Source organism: Amborella trichopoda, chromosome 13, assembly GCF_054954075.1.
Source record: "Amborella trichopoda isolate Santa Cruz 75 chromosome 13, AtrichopodaSantaCruz75HAP2 v2.0, whole genome shotgun sequence".
Taxonomy (NCBI): domain Eukaryota; kingdom Viridiplantae; phylum Streptophyta; class Magnoliopsida; order Amborellales; family Amborellaceae; genus Amborella; species Amborella trichopoda.
The window spans coordinates 19952573-19968743 of NC_142348.1; the positions used below are offsets into that span (position 1 = coordinate 19952573).

General features: G+C 35.7%; 1 protein-coding gene across 18 annotated transcripts in view; it reads right to left on the reverse strand.

Moving 5' to 3' along the window:
• The window catches only part of ORC4 (origin recognition complex subunit 4), a 52852-nt gene that overhangs the window by 19064 nt on the left and 17617 nt on the right, over positions 1-16171 (reverse strand). The window lies entirely within an intron of this gene.

Here is a 16171-nt window from a genome sequence, read left to right on the forward strand (position 1 = left end):
AAGATTGAGCACAAACAAAATCTAGGGAGGCACAGCCAAGAAAGATTGAACATGGCATAAAGCATACATAATGGACACTGCCACAGAAAACAATGACAGATAAAACAGTCACACACACACACATACACAACACACATAATGGACACTGACATCGAAAGCAATGACAAACATACATATATACATATATGTATATATGTATGTTTGTGTATATTATATATATATATATATATATATATATATATCTTAAATGCTTTAGAATTTAAAAGTTTCAAACTTTGCCAAACAAAGATAGAGTAAATTGAATCAAGTTTAGTAATAATAGGAGTAGAGACGAGGAAGTAGTTAAGATTAAAAGCCAAGAAATACTAAAAAGAGCGCACTTTCAATATCTTGGGTCAATAGTCCAAGAAAATGGAGAGATTGAGGAAGATGCCACACCTAAAATTAGAGCAAGGTGGAAGACATGGGCATGTGCAACCGAAGTTTTATGTGATCGCCGCATACCAATTAAGCTGAAGGAAAAATTCTATAGGTCAACTATGAGACCAGCTTGACTATATGGGGTGGAATGTTGGACGGTCAAAAAACAACATACCCATAGAATAAATGTAGTTAAGATGGGGATGTAGAGATAGATGAGTGGCAATACAAGAAGAGATAGAATTCAAAATGAATACATCCGGTAGAATATAGGTATGGCACCAATAGCCGATAAGATGAGATAATGAAAACTTAGGTCGGCAGGCCATGTGTAGCGCAAACTCAGTACAACACTTGTTAGGAAGTACGTGTTAGTTCAAGTGGAAGGCTCAAAAAGGATAAGGGATAGGCCAAAAAGGATATGGTTGGAAATAGTGAGAAAAAATATGGGGACTTATAGCCTCACTGAGGGTATGGCCCTTAATAGAGCAAAATGACGGACAAAGATTCATGTAGCCGAATCCATTTAGTTGGAAAAAGACTTTGATGATTAAATGCATTAAGAAAAGATGAAAAAGATGTCATCATATAAGCAAAAATAAGAGAGAAAAAGTGTAGGGATCTAGACCATATTAAATGCATTAAGAGTGAGAAAAGATATGGCAAATTTTGACCTCGGGGTATAGCTCTTGATAGAGTAAAATGGCATACCAAAACTCATATTGCCAACCCCATATAGTTGAAAAAAGGCTTTGATGATGATGCTAACGATGATATATATATATACTTAAAAATATTTTTGAGTAAAGTTATATAGCATTTTACTCATTCCTCATCAACATCTAAAGTCTATCAAACGGTCATGATTTTCTGAGGGTATTTGAATTTTAATAATTTTTTATAACCTCAAATTTTGTAGATATAAGCGCCTTGGTGAGGCATACTAAAATGAAATATAAAAAATAATTGAAATAATAAGAATGACCATATTACCCTTATAAACATTTCAAAGAATATTTTTATCATTTTATTTTTGATAATTATTTTTGATATTTTGTTTAGGTGCAAGATGGTTAGATGAGTACACACATGCCAATTTTCAAATAAATCAGATTATTTAAAAAATATTTAAATTTAAATACTATTAGTCAATAATAGACATCTAATGGACTTTAGACAATGATAAGTCATAAGTGAAAGACAATAGAAATTAATTCATAGTTGTTTTATCCACAAACACACGCATACACATAAGAATATACATATGGCGATCATACATAGTCTTTGCTACAAATGGTGGCAAAAGATCATCTATGCTAGGAACAACAGCACTTCGGATCCTCCAATTTTACAGAATCTTAAGTCTTAAATTTCTATAATGACCTCTTTCAAATTGTGGTTAAGAAGTTAGAGGTAAATGCATAAGGAACACACCTGAACAACAGTGACGATCGAAAAGAAAAGCTAAGTAACAAGAAAAACCATTTGTGAGTTATGCCTCTGTTAATATATACATATATATATATATATATATATATATATATATATATATATATAACGCTCTTGTCAGTCCATGGGCGCATGGAACATTGTAAGCCCAACGGCCCAGATTGACTTTGGACCGATCCAATGATCACAATTGTATTTCATAATTGAATTTTAATTTTTTTCTACAAATTCAAATTACTTGAAATTTGGAGCGTCTATTCTCCAAGAATAGTAGAATATAATAAAAATAAAAAACAAATAATTTGCATAAATTAAATTGACTAAAATATCCCTAAAAAGTTCTAGAGGTATTTTGATGAATTTATTTTATGTGAATTATTTCCTTAATATTTTTATTAGGTGCGTCTTGATGAGAAGAGTTTATACTCCAAATTCCATACTATTTGGATTTATACAAAAAATATTAAAATTATATTACCGATATACAATCATGACTGTCAGATCGACCCAGATTCAATCTGGGCCATTGGACTTATACTGTTCCATCAGCTAGTGGGCTCACCCTAGCATCCTCCTATATATATATATATATATATATATATATATATAGCGAGAGAGAGAATTTGAAGTTAGCCCACTAACTAACAACTATAATTGAGGCCAAAATGGCCCAGATTGAATTTGGGCCAATCTAATAGTCACGATTGCATTTTGTATTTTAATTTTAATTTTTTTCTACAAATCCAAATCACTTCAAATTTTGATCACCTATTATTTAAAAATAGCAAAATCTATTAAAAATATCAAAAAATAATTTGCAAACCATAAATTAACCAAAATACCCTGAAACATTTCAAGGGTATTTCGCTCAATTTATTATTTACAAATTATTTTTTTAATATTTTCATTAGGTGCGTCTTGATGAGAAGAATGGACGCCTAAATTTTATGTAATTTGGATTTGGAAAAAAAATATTAAAATTATATTACGAAATGAGGTCATGTCCGTCAGATCGGTCAAGATTCAATATGGGTCGGTGGGCTAACACTGTAGCTATCAGCTAGTGGCTAACAACATCTTATGTGTGTATATATATATACATATATATAGGAAAACACTACAAAATGCCTATAGGTGGAGTTCTGGAGTGCTTCACCTACGGCTTTATCACCATTCAAAGTTTAACACACGGTCACAAATGTCTGATAGTGTTTGAATATTTATATGTTTTTTACAAATCATAATGATTTGAAATTTTGTAGCTATGCGCCCCTTAGTGAGATGCACATGAATAAAATATAAAACAAATAATTTGAATGATAAAAAATATGCAAAATACCCCTATAAAGTTTCAGGGGTAATTTTGTCATTTTTATTTTATAACCATTATCTTTTTTTTTTTATTTTGGTGCAACGTAGTCATATGTACACACGCCGCAAATTTAGATAAATCTGATTAGTGCAATAATTATAAAAATTCAAATACTATCAGACATCTCTGACTATGTGATAAACTTTGAACGGTGATAAAGCCGTAGGTGAAGTACTGTAGAACTTCACCTATAGGCGTTTTGTAGTGTTTTTCATATATATATTTATCAATAAATATCTATGGGGGAATGATTTCATGCAACGGTTATATAGTAGTATAATGCAACCATCTTGAAAAATCATGCTAGGGACATTTGTTTGACACGTATTTTTAAATGACATTTGTCTGACTCAAATTTTTAAATGTACCCTCTTTTCATTCTAAAGAACAACCACAAAGATTTCCCCCTTGCTCCTCAAGCGAGGTTTGACTCTCGTTCCTGAACTCGTCCCGTCTGGGATATCACACGTCTATTTTTCATACTAATCTTAGGCGGTTTCCGGTTGGTTACTCGGGTGCTTTCTTTCTCGTGTACCCATCGGACGGCAGCCCTTTCGGGGGTTCCCTAGGCAGTCCTTTCTTTCTGAACTTAGCTTGGAGCCTTAGAACTGGTCTGTTCACTACAACCAAAACAATTTGCGGATTCAGAGACTCACTTAGAAGTTCAAGAAGCTATGAAGAGTGGTAAACTCTGAAAGGAAAGATGGACACAGGGGAGTTATATGCGAAAGCCAACTATGAATATTTACTTCTTTACTTTCTTTTAAATACTTTTGGAAAAACACCCTAAAAAATGTTTTTCAAGCCCAATTAATATAAGTCGTCCAATTCAATGAGATTGTTAGATATACGCCTTAGAAGGATTTTTTTTTTCTAGCCCAATTAATATCAATCGTCCATTTTAGTGAGATTGTTAGATATAGGCCTCAAAAGGAATTTTTTCATTTCCAAAATTTTTACATAGCGTTATCATCATTAGATTAACAATGCTAAAAAAGAAAAAAGTGATTTTGAATGTGTTAAGGCCTAGATCTTGAAATTCACCAAATAAACGATCGAGATTCATTATTGGAGGGTACTAATTTTGACCATATCTAAAGTGCAAATTGATTTTTTTTTTCCATAGGAGTGATTATGAGGATAAAGAGAATGAATGTGCAAAATTTGATGTCATACAAATGCCAAAACATGGTTTTCTAGAGGTGTGGCTGCATTATAAAACTATTATATATATATATATATATATATATATATATATATATATATATAGCCCACTACCTCATATGAACATATGAGTCCAACATCCCAGATTGATTCTGGGCCGATCAGACAATCAACGATGTCCGGTAGTGTTTAAATTTTAGTTTTTTTTCTACAAATCCAAATCACTTTAAATTTTAGGCATGTGTTCGTCAAAAATAGGTGAATCTTCACATAATATAAAAAAAAAATATTTTGTATGAAATTAATTGACAAAAATACTCCCAAAACGTTTTTGGGGGTATTTTGGTCATTTTGTTTTTCGTGAATAATTTTTTTTATATTTTTATTAGATGCGCCTTGATGAGAATAACTATGGAGAAAAGATGGGATTAGCCCACTAGCTCATATAAACATGTGAGCCCAACGGCCCAGATTGAATCTAGGCCGATCTGACGATCACTGATGTCCGGTAGTGCTTGAATTTTATTTTATTTTCTACAGATCCAAATCACTTGAAATTTTCGACGTGTGTTCATCAAAAATAGGTGAATCTTCGAAAAATATCAAAAAACAATTTTACATGAAATAAATTGACCAAAATACACTCAAAAGTTTTGAGGGTATTTTGGTCAATTTATTTTTCCTAAATAATTTCCTTTATATTTTTATTAGGTGCGCCTTGATGAGAAGAACACACACCTAAAATTTCAAGTGATTTGGATCTGTAGAAAAAAAAAAATTCAAGCACTATCGGACATCTGTGATCGTCAGATTGGCCCAGATTCAATCTGGGTTGTTGAGCTCATATGTTCATATGAGCTAGTGGGCTAATCCTGTCTTTTATAGGATTAGCCCACTAGCTCATATGAACATATGAGCCGAACGACTCAGATTGAATCTAGGCCGATCTGACGATCACGGATGTCCGATAGTGCTTGAATTTGTTTTTTTCTACAGATCCAAATCACTTGAAATTTTAGACGTGTGTTCATAAAAAATAATTGAATCTTCAAAAATATCAAAAAATATTTTACATAAAATAAATTGCTTTAAATACCCCCGAAAATTTTTGGGGGGTATTTTTGTCATTTTATTTTTCTCGAATAATTTTTTTTTTATTTTTATTAGGTGAGCCTTGATGAGAAGAACACACACCTAAAATTTCAAGTGGTTTGGATTCGTAAAAAAAAAAAAATTTAAGCACTACTGAACATCTGTGATCGTCAGATCGGCTCAGATTCAATCTAGGCTATTGGGCTCATATGCTCATATGAACTAGTGGGCTAATCCCATCTTTTTCCTATATATATATATATATATATATACAATCTGGGTCGTTGGGTTAACACTATAGTTATCATCAGCTAGTGGGCTAACGTCTTTTATATATATATATATATATATATATATATATATATGGAAGCATCTACACAACGCCTATGGGCGAAATGCTACAGTGATTTAGCCCATAGGCCAATTGTCATCCGAAAAAATCAGACGGTATGTCTTTTTTGACTACCACAGAACTAGCATGTCCTTGGCGGGTACCGTCACGGACACACTAGGTCCGTGGCAGTCCAAAAATTCACGCGGAACTGCAACAAACAGCGCCATCCATTGTGGGTCCGTTCAATAAACCGCTACGGACATGACAAGTCCTTGACGGAGGCCACATATTGTAGCATTTCTCTTATAGGCATTTTTTAGGTTTCTATGTCATAACTAAGCAAATGGAATTGTCTTAACCAGTGTTTAAAAATCGATGACCCGATCTGCAATCGGGCGATCCGAATCAAGTATCAGCTGGACCGTTCCAGATCCGGCCATAAAATGGGATTTGCCGTTTTCCGATGCTGAGTCGTTGTGTTGATGTCATGACATGGCAATACGACGTCACGGGCAGGCGAGTCTCATGAAAAACTGGACACGTCACCAATTCGCTACAATAAATAGTAATTTTTTTTTGCAAGGGTACTCGTGAAATTCTTTTCAAAATTAAGGGCGCAGCTACCCATCTCTCCTTAACTTGTCACACTATCACCTGACGGAATGTCCCACTCAACGAGGAATTGTTAACGACACCAGCCTTAAGCCCTTTATAGAGATGAATTTTCTCTAAAAATGTCCATGTAGAACAATTCCCACTGCTTATGCGTGCAAACTGCAAAACTTTGAGCATGCAAATTGTTCACAATAAGAATAAAATTATTGTTCACAACTTTGAGCATGCAAGATTTATAAGATTGCAAATATATAAGATTTATGCGTGCAAACTGCAAAGGGACCAAGCGTCTCACTCAACCCAAATATAGTATATACTTAACTTTTTTTTGGACAAATGTTAATAAATTTTATTGATAAAATATAGTATATAGTTACTCGCTCAAATAGAAGATTAACTTGAGAAAAGTATATTTTGGGCAGCAAAATATATATGCAAGAGCATTGCTTGGTTTTTAAAGTATATTAGCAACCCACATATTGCTTAAAATATATACTAGCAATTTAAAGTATTTTTTAAACTAATTACATTTATTATAAAAAAATATACAAGCAATTCAAAATATACATGCAAGAGCCATCATGTTTTTTTAATCATGTTTAGTGTAATATTATAATTAATAATTATATTAATTACAATGATAACCAAATCTTATACATTATATAATTTAGAATCTATTTATATTCTAAATTATATAATGTATAATATTTTGTTATAGTTGTAAATTAGATTTTTAAATTAGAAAGTATTATAAGACAAAATTCGAATTTATTCTTATATGTATAGTAAAATGAATATAAAATATAAACCAATAAATTCAATTTCAATGTATAATATTATAGTTAGGTTGTGATAATTTTGGACAAACAAAGAGAATTAATAAATGTTTGATGTGATACTAATTTCACTTTATAAGAAAACTATTTTTTTAATTTTATAATATGGAAGCGTTTTCTAATATTTTAAATTATTTTGATGCAATATTATAATACTATCATAATTGATAATTATACAGACATCTAGACAGGAAAACAATGTCTCAATATTCACCAGTTTTACAAAAAAATAAAAGTACATAATGCATTACTCTTAATTTCTTTTAGAAACTAAAAGATTATTTTTAAAGATTTATAATGAATTTTTGAAAAAACTTTGGGACAAAAATTGTCTATTCGGTCAATCCATCGATCCGACAGGGGTATGGCATGATCGATTCGTGTCACCAATCCGTGTTTTTAAACACTGGTAATAACTAAGCAAGAAAAAAGAAATAGCACTTCACCCATCAGAATACACAAAAAGATTACTTATTTGAAGACTAAAACAATGTTCAGTTGCACACTCATCAAATCAAACAACTAATCTAAGGTTATGCACACCCAGTAGTTATAAAACCATATTGGTGGATAGAACAGTTCCAGCACGGGTTCCAAAGGGTTGCAATGGGTGAGACCTGCACCGGGTTAGGAATGGCCCGAGCCCAGCCCTGGCCTGCCCCAAGCCAAGGGACCTTGGCTCAAGCTAAGGCTCAGCCTTACTCTTGGGCTAAGTGGGCCTTCCCTAGTCTTGAGCGAAGCGCCCTCCCCCCCCCCCCCCCCCCCTCGATGTTGGGGTTAGGCCAAGCAAGTGAGGGTCAGCAAATATTAAAAAAGGGTAGGTTGGCCAAGACTGGTTTGGTCTAGGCCATGACCTGTACCGTAGGCCTAGTCTAACCGGGACACGGGGCCTAGAATTCAAGCCCGGGCCCAAACCTCGAAAGAAGTTTTATGGTTGGGGCCCTAGTTGTTTACGGATAGGCCGCTTGGCCATTGCTACCTACAATAGTTCAAACCAACTTGGAACTGCCCAAGGTGGATCTACGATTTTAGGGTTTTCTTATACAAAAAAAGACTATAAAATAGAAAACAATACAAAGAACCAATAGGAAGAGGGGAAAAGTTGGGGTCTTATACCCAATTCAGAACCCCATAGGTGTCGAGCTTACTTAGGCGGTTCCAATGTACACCATTTTTTGAAAGGAATGGTACACTATATGTGTGATTTTTTGTATGCTACGTGTCTCCACTATACATCTCAATGATTCGCATTGGGATATGAACCATTTTGCAGCTTTAGATGACAACAGTGGAGGAATTAGTTATCTCTGTCCTTTGCTCCACCTATACTATATGTGGTATGGTTGACTTTTCCTTTTTGAATGTTAATCATGATTTTCCATCGGTTTTATTAACTTTTGCACAAAAAAAATGGAGATTACCAATACTGATACCAAGCAAGTCATCTTTGAAAAGACACTCGATTTTATGATGATCTTGGAAGTTTATATAGGCCATCATGATATTCACGTCCAATAGTTCTTAACGAACGCCAATTGAGAGAACCTATATGGTCACACCATGCCACAGGTCAACAAGAATACGCAAATCAACCCATAAGTCTAGAACAATAGCCTTGATCCCTTCAGGAACACCACTGTGACCCTGGAGCTCCTTCACCTACACACCCACGTTCAAATGCCACCACTGACCTCCCAAAAGAGAAGGCCAAATTGCAAGCAACATTCAAGCACTTATTATTTAGTTGACAAGTTTTACAAATAAGGAAAGCTTTGATGCGAGAATGCAGCATTTGTTGAGTTTTGGGTCCTCAAAGCCTTTAAAAAAATCAAATCCTCTTTTAAGAATCAGGGACAGGTTTACCCTAGCCGCGGTCGAGTGTGGAATTTTTTTTTTTTTTTTTTTTGGGTAATTCAATGGAGAAGACAGACCCCCAACCCCTTTTTTTCAATAGATTAGGGAGTTACGTTTTTTGAAGGTGTTAATTGGGGGTGTCAACGATAGGAATGGATACCACGATATGATAACTGGGTGTGGGGATGCTACCACCACGATCCCAGTCCCTTTCCTAAAAGTGGTAAGTTAATGGGGATTTAGGCCCCTACCTTTTTGGTGAGAATGGAAAAAAGTGGTAAGTCAGTGGGGATTTGGGTCCCTACCTTTTGGTGAGAATGGAATCAGAAACCTCATCATGGAGCTCGGTAATACTACCGCCAAGGCCCCAAGCCATTCTCAAAAAAAAAGTGGCAAGTCAATGGGGATTTGAGCCCCTACCATTTGGTGAGAATGGAGCTAGAGATCTCACTATGGGGCTCGGCATTTCTACCACCAAGGCCCCTAGCCCTTCTCAAAAAAGTGATCAGTCAGTGGGGATTTGAGCCCCTACCCTGTGGTGAGAATGGAGTCAAAGACCTCACCATGGGGCTCGACAATACTACCGCCGATGTCGTAGGCCATTCTTACAGCCAAAAGTGGATAGCCATGGCCAATGTGCATAACAAAAGTGAAAATGCATAAGCAAGGTCGTAAGGAACCAAGGTCTAAAATGCATCACCAAGGCCAAAAACTATTTGACCAAGGGGGAAACAGTTATAATAAGTCTAAATCCCAAAAAAAACTTAGCCCTCCACTAGTTAGAGAAACCATGTTCCAAAAAGACAACTCGAACTTCACAAAGGCACAAAGGACACTTCACTAAGACCCAGAGGACACCAATATATCTTCAGCAGTTGAATCTGCAGGCACAAGATGCTCTCACTATCTTCAAGTATTGAATGTCCCAGACTTGGAAAATCCAAGATGCTATGGGTCAAAGTGAGAACCCCAAGATACAACCAAATCACTGAAGCATTGTATCTAAGTTGCATGCTCCATAAAAGCCTCTGAAGAACACAATCTCTTTGTTGATTTTCCCTTCGATAGATCCAGCTTGGGACAAGTTTCAATTTGGTTCAAGATTGAAAGAAATTGGTTGGATAAATCTCAAGATTAGAGTTAACCGTGGTGAAAAGACGTTGCATATTTGTTAGTTGTGCCAAAAGCAAAGCAAGGGAAAAGAAGTAGAAAAATGAGTTTGTATGGGGTGTATAGCGACGGAAGATGGATAGATGCGTCAAGAAATAATCTGCTGCTAAAACAAACATGTGGTAATCATGTGTCAACATGTGAAATGAGAAAGTGACGTGTAGGAAACATGGCAAAGTACTTCTGTGGCAAGGGGAGAGAGTAACCGCGGAGAGAAGTTGCTACGCGCTATTAACCCTGATGAAAATTCATGACAGCCACCAAAAGTTGGGTGTTTTTAGAAAAGCTCTAGGTAGGCATATAGAGACATAACCACTGTGAAAACTTCTACTCCTCCATCTTAACAACAATTAAAAGGTTGATCAAAAGGCCGGCTAGCAAATGCATAGAATTTGGCTTAAACATCAGCCACAACCTCAGCCTCAGTCCGGCCAGCCGCTTGTGTCTCTGTGTGCGTCTTAAGCACAAAAACAAATAGAAAGCATCCACATAGTCCCAAGTCTCTCTCTCTCTCTCTCTCTCTCTCTCTCTCTCTCTCTCTCTCTCTCTCTCTCTCTCTCTCTCTCTCTCTCTCTCTCTCTCTCGCTGGTGGGAACAGATCGGGTATATGCACCCGGACCTGGAATTGTACCCGACGAGTCCAATTTAAACCTACTCGTACCCGTACCCGTACCCGTACTGGACAGGTAATGTTGGACCCGGGACACGTACCCGTACCTGACACTAGCCAAAGAGGGGGTTTGGAAATAATAAAATGCCCCAATGCTTATGCTTTTATAGATCTTGATCCACTTATTTCTTTCTATTCCCATTGATGTAGGACTAATCTTCCTACAACCGCCTCTCTCTCTCTCTCTCTCTCTCTCTCTCTCTCTCTCTCTCTCTCTCTCTCTCTCTCGATTTTTTTTTTAATGCCCCATCGATGTGTGTAACACCTACCAGGGAAAATTTAATGCGTGGTAACGCCTCTTCCCCAAACATCTGCAGTCTATAACCTTTTCCCCATGCATTAAAAAACCCACCTAGCACGCTTGAGGAATAAGGTAACAAAAAAAGGCGTGCAGTTCAATTTCTTCCAAGAAAGCATAATCGGCATGATATCGAAAAGACCACATACCAACCATCAATAACCCTCCAAATGAACAACCACGATTAGCCCTCCTTACTGCCGGGAATTCAGAAATTTCGCTCCCCAACCACCGAGTACATTCTCATTACCATTTTCCCAACTATCTCAGTCCTTTTTTCTTTAACCTCATACATGGCAAGATATCCTTCACCAACAACATCAACATCTCTCTCTTTGGCATAGGATTAATTCCACATCGAAAAGGTGTAGAGAATCCCGAGTGTACACTCTATAAAAAGGAAATTGGTTTAAAATATTATAAATTATATAAAATAATAAAAGTGAAGTTAAATTATATATATTTAATATTGAATTATATATATTTAATATGGGTACGGGCACCCACAGGGTCCAAAACTTGGACCCATACCCGACTTGTGTCGGGTATACCCACGGGGTCTTGGATTGGGTCCGGGTCCATTGCCACCCCTTCTCTCTCTCTCCCTCTCTCTCTCTGTCTCTCTCTCTCTCTCTTCTAAGGCCCCATAGGGCCAAGGAAATTTCCCACTTAAAAAGCCATAAAGAAGCTTGTCGTAATGGAATATGGGAGTAAAAGCTTCACTGAACCCATACTTTGCCCTAAGTCCCTAACAGGTTGGAAAACTCCATTTGTTTGATTTGAAACATCCCTTTCCAATACTAACAATTCATGAACAAAATGCACAAAACTAAAATAACCAGAACCCAATGTAGGTAATTGTACTATACTTAGAAATGAAATGTGGGGTTTGGTCCCATCATGTCAAGGATAAAAAGTGTGGTTTGATTCAAAATGAGCTACAATATAAAATGAAATGGCTCTTAAGAACGAACACTATAATCCATGTTTATTATCATGAGAACGGCATCAACTACTACTAGACTTTTAGCTCCAACAGCCAAACAAAGAATCATCCTATTTATTCTAGACCTTGTTGCCACAAAGAATGAGTACCAACAGTAAATGGATGCAAAAAAATGCTTTCATGAGAACTCATACGAATTTGTGCACATGCAACAACCATCAGTTTTTAAAGAGGTATGAATTTAGATTTTTTAACAAATGAAGGTATAAGGAAATCAATAAATGGTCTTAAAGCAGATTATATCAGGGAATCATGCCAGAAAATCCAATCCAGGAAAATGGGTTGACCAAAACATTCAAAAGAAAACGAATTCAATCCGGTCAAACTGTTTGAACCTGTTAAAAAAGACTCAAATATCCCAGAAAAATGGAAACCATGCAAGTATGGAACATTCATTTTGCATTAGATCTCACTAGGATGATATTATGTCTTTATTGATCCACACACACTGAAGGTCTTCTTATTTTTTGGATTATTCTGATTTCTTCCCCAATTTTCAGAGTTTTTCTAAATTATCAGAATTTTCTATTTTTCTCAAATATTTTGTGTTTTAACGGAAATTCAACCCACCCAGTTTGATTGCCCTTTGAACAGGAATGGACGCCTTTAAAGTCTGTAACATTGAATTTAATTCTTACTTAAAAACAGTCAACAAGACATCAAAAGGGATACCACCAACTAAATGCCTTATGTCTCAGCATGTTTGGTAAATTTGGGATGATAAATTCTAAATTACACTACTGTAACAAACTAGAAGATTAGGAAGGTTAAAGACCACCTCTAATGAGCAATAACAAATCATAGAAGTTTTGGTCTAGTATCTTCAATATGTAACACTCATGCTTCCCAGCATCACACATGCCTGAAAATGATGTGCCAATATGAATAATCCTTCAAGGGAACTAACCTTAAAAGGAGCAAAGAGAATTCAAAGGTTTTTCAAAGCGATAACATGTGGTTTGCTCTTACTTCTTTTTTTATGATCTATCTGTTAGTATACTTTGCTGCTGCTTAGGCCAGTTTCTTAGATGCTTAAAGCTCAACAATGGGTCAACAAAAATTTTGAGGAAAATCTTGTGTCATGGGCCAAAAACAAAAGATAGTTCCCAAATCAATCACAGAAGCTAAGTTTGGTCAACAGACAACGGACAATGTCTAGGCACAAATATATCCCACAAGATACTGGTTTCAGTCTAAAGCAGCCATCAGTATTGTTCTGTCATAGTATGCCTTTAAAATTACTTTGAATCTATGTTCAATGTGAGAAAAAACAAAGTGCATTGAGATGGATCAGCACACTGTTCATGAAAGAAGGTGAATAGAGGATACTGTAACAGCCCATGTCCTTTCTGAGCTTGGATGTTTATGTACTTTTGAATGTTTCCCCTCAAAAATAGGTAAATGGATCGCTCTAGTCATGACAAGAAGAAGACATTTGTATCTTGCCTACTAGTTTCATATCCTATCATTCATAAAAAAACAAGGAAAAATTTCATATAGAACCCTAATTCCTCATATTATTTCATGGTAGACCCTCCTTCCTTTTTTCTTTTAAACGGCATAAGAAAACCCTTAAGGATTTCACCGCACCCCCTCATCTCTTGTCTCCCTCTTTAATTGACTTTTGACCATAAAAATTAACCCCAACATATCTTTTTATACCATTTCAACCCAAAAAAATTTTTAACTCTCTTTTTCCCTTTCCACCCATTAAAAAGTTTTTGGGTTGAAATGGTAGTAAAAAAAATTTTGAGGTTAATTTTTATAATCAAAAATCAATAAAAGATGGAGATAAGAAATGAGGGGGTATGGTGAAATCTTTAAGAGTTTCCTTATGCCGCTTGAAGAAAAACGGAAGGAGGGTCTAACATGAAATAATATGAGGAATTACGGTTCTATACGAAATTTTTTAAGACCAACAAGAAACGATCAAAGATACACTGCAACACCCAATCAGAGGAGGCCACAATCATCTAGAAGTAATAGCTAGGGAAGCAGGTATATCCTCCATGTGATGGCTGTCCACCCATAAATGGAAACATCTAGGTCCATGGTCCTAAATTCATACGGACTGCCTCTTGACTACATAACTTTTGAGTCACAGATACTCCTTGGGATTTCCCCATATACGCGATATTACAATACTAAAATAACTGTTGTTTCTAAAACCAGAGACACCTGAATAACCTCAAAGCTAGGTTTAAACACCAAACTACAAAATTTTGGAAAACTTTATTATGGTTCCGGTGACATAGCATGTAGGTTATTGATCACCATGACCCATTAGAGAGCGTTGTCACTAGAAGTATGTATTGGAGCAACTGACATTGAATGAAGTTAGCATGCGACGTTGACAACGAATTTCATCCACTCAAGATTTGTCCCTTTTCGGATTAATTAATAGGAAAGTTTCTGAAAGTGGCCTCGCAGTGAATCTTAGAAAATACAAATGAATCTAGACGTTGATAGACTTGAGAGAAAGTAAATTAAAAAGTTTGATGAGTAGCTTCCATTGGTATAGTTAAGATTGCGAGAGAAGAGAGAGAGAGAGAGAGAGAGAGAGAGAGAAAGAGAGAGAAAGTAATATTTAAGTACAAGATAAAGTAAATACAGATATACAGATACCTATAGGAGGTAAAATACAGGTAGGTCAACATGCATAAGAGTAAGAACCATTATGCATGAGTGTTACCACAAGAAAATCAATCTCAAATATGGTAACTATTACAACAAGAAAATCACCCAAATAGATAATTGTTATAGCAGGAAATCCGCTCAAATATGTAGGATAGTATACACATTATCACCGCACGCAAATTTCCATAATGGGCATGAGGCCCATAACAATTATTGTAGGTTTCGTTAATAGGCGTGGGGCCTATAACAATCACTACACTTCCCCTCAAGCTGGAGCATATATATCATAGATGCCCAGCTTGTCCAAAGTATCCTTAGTCGAACTCGATTAGAAGCCTTGGTAAGTATGTCTATCAATTGATTATGCGACTGCACAAATGGAGTATATTTGTCTTTGAAGCGATCTTTTCTCAGACAAAGTGACAGTTGACTTCAATATGCATTCATTCTTGCATGAAATACAGGATTTCAGCCAATATAAATTGGATTGATAATCAGACTATAGAGGAATAAGAGCTAATACATTAACTCCCATCTGTTGAAGAAGAGAACGGAGCCAAATTATTTAACATGTAGCACTTGCCATTGCTTGATACTTAGCTTCTGCTAAAGATCAAGCTAAAATACTCTACTTATTACTCTTCTACGTAACTAAATTACCACCCACTATGGATTGTCGATCAAGAGAACATCCAGTCCAATGCGCATCACAGAAATCTTGTACATTAAGGTGACCATGATTGGCATACAGAAGCCCTCTCCTTGAAGCAAATCTCAAATATCGTAAAATGTGATGAATAACCTCCAAGTGATGAGAGCATGGGCATGTAAAACTAACTTGCGACGCTTACAGCATATGCAATATCTAGTCGTGAAAGAATCAAAAAAATAAGTCTACCCACTAATCTTTGATATACACCAGGGTTACTTAAAGGCTCTGACTGCTAATCATATGATATGTGATTAACCTCTATGGGATATTCTATTGGTTTGGCTCCAAGCATTCCTATGTCACTAGGGAGATCAAGAGTATACTTTCTTTAAGACAAAAAAACCCTTGTTTAAATCTAGCCACTTTTATTCGAAAGAAGTATTTCAAAGGACCAAGATCCTTGATGTCAAAAACACTTCCAAGAAATCTTTCTTTTTTGAATCGTATAATCATTATTTCCTATGAGCACTATATCATCCACTGATCCACATATGGTATCAATATTGTGGTAGAACAATAATCTCTTTTAACAAATCGAATGA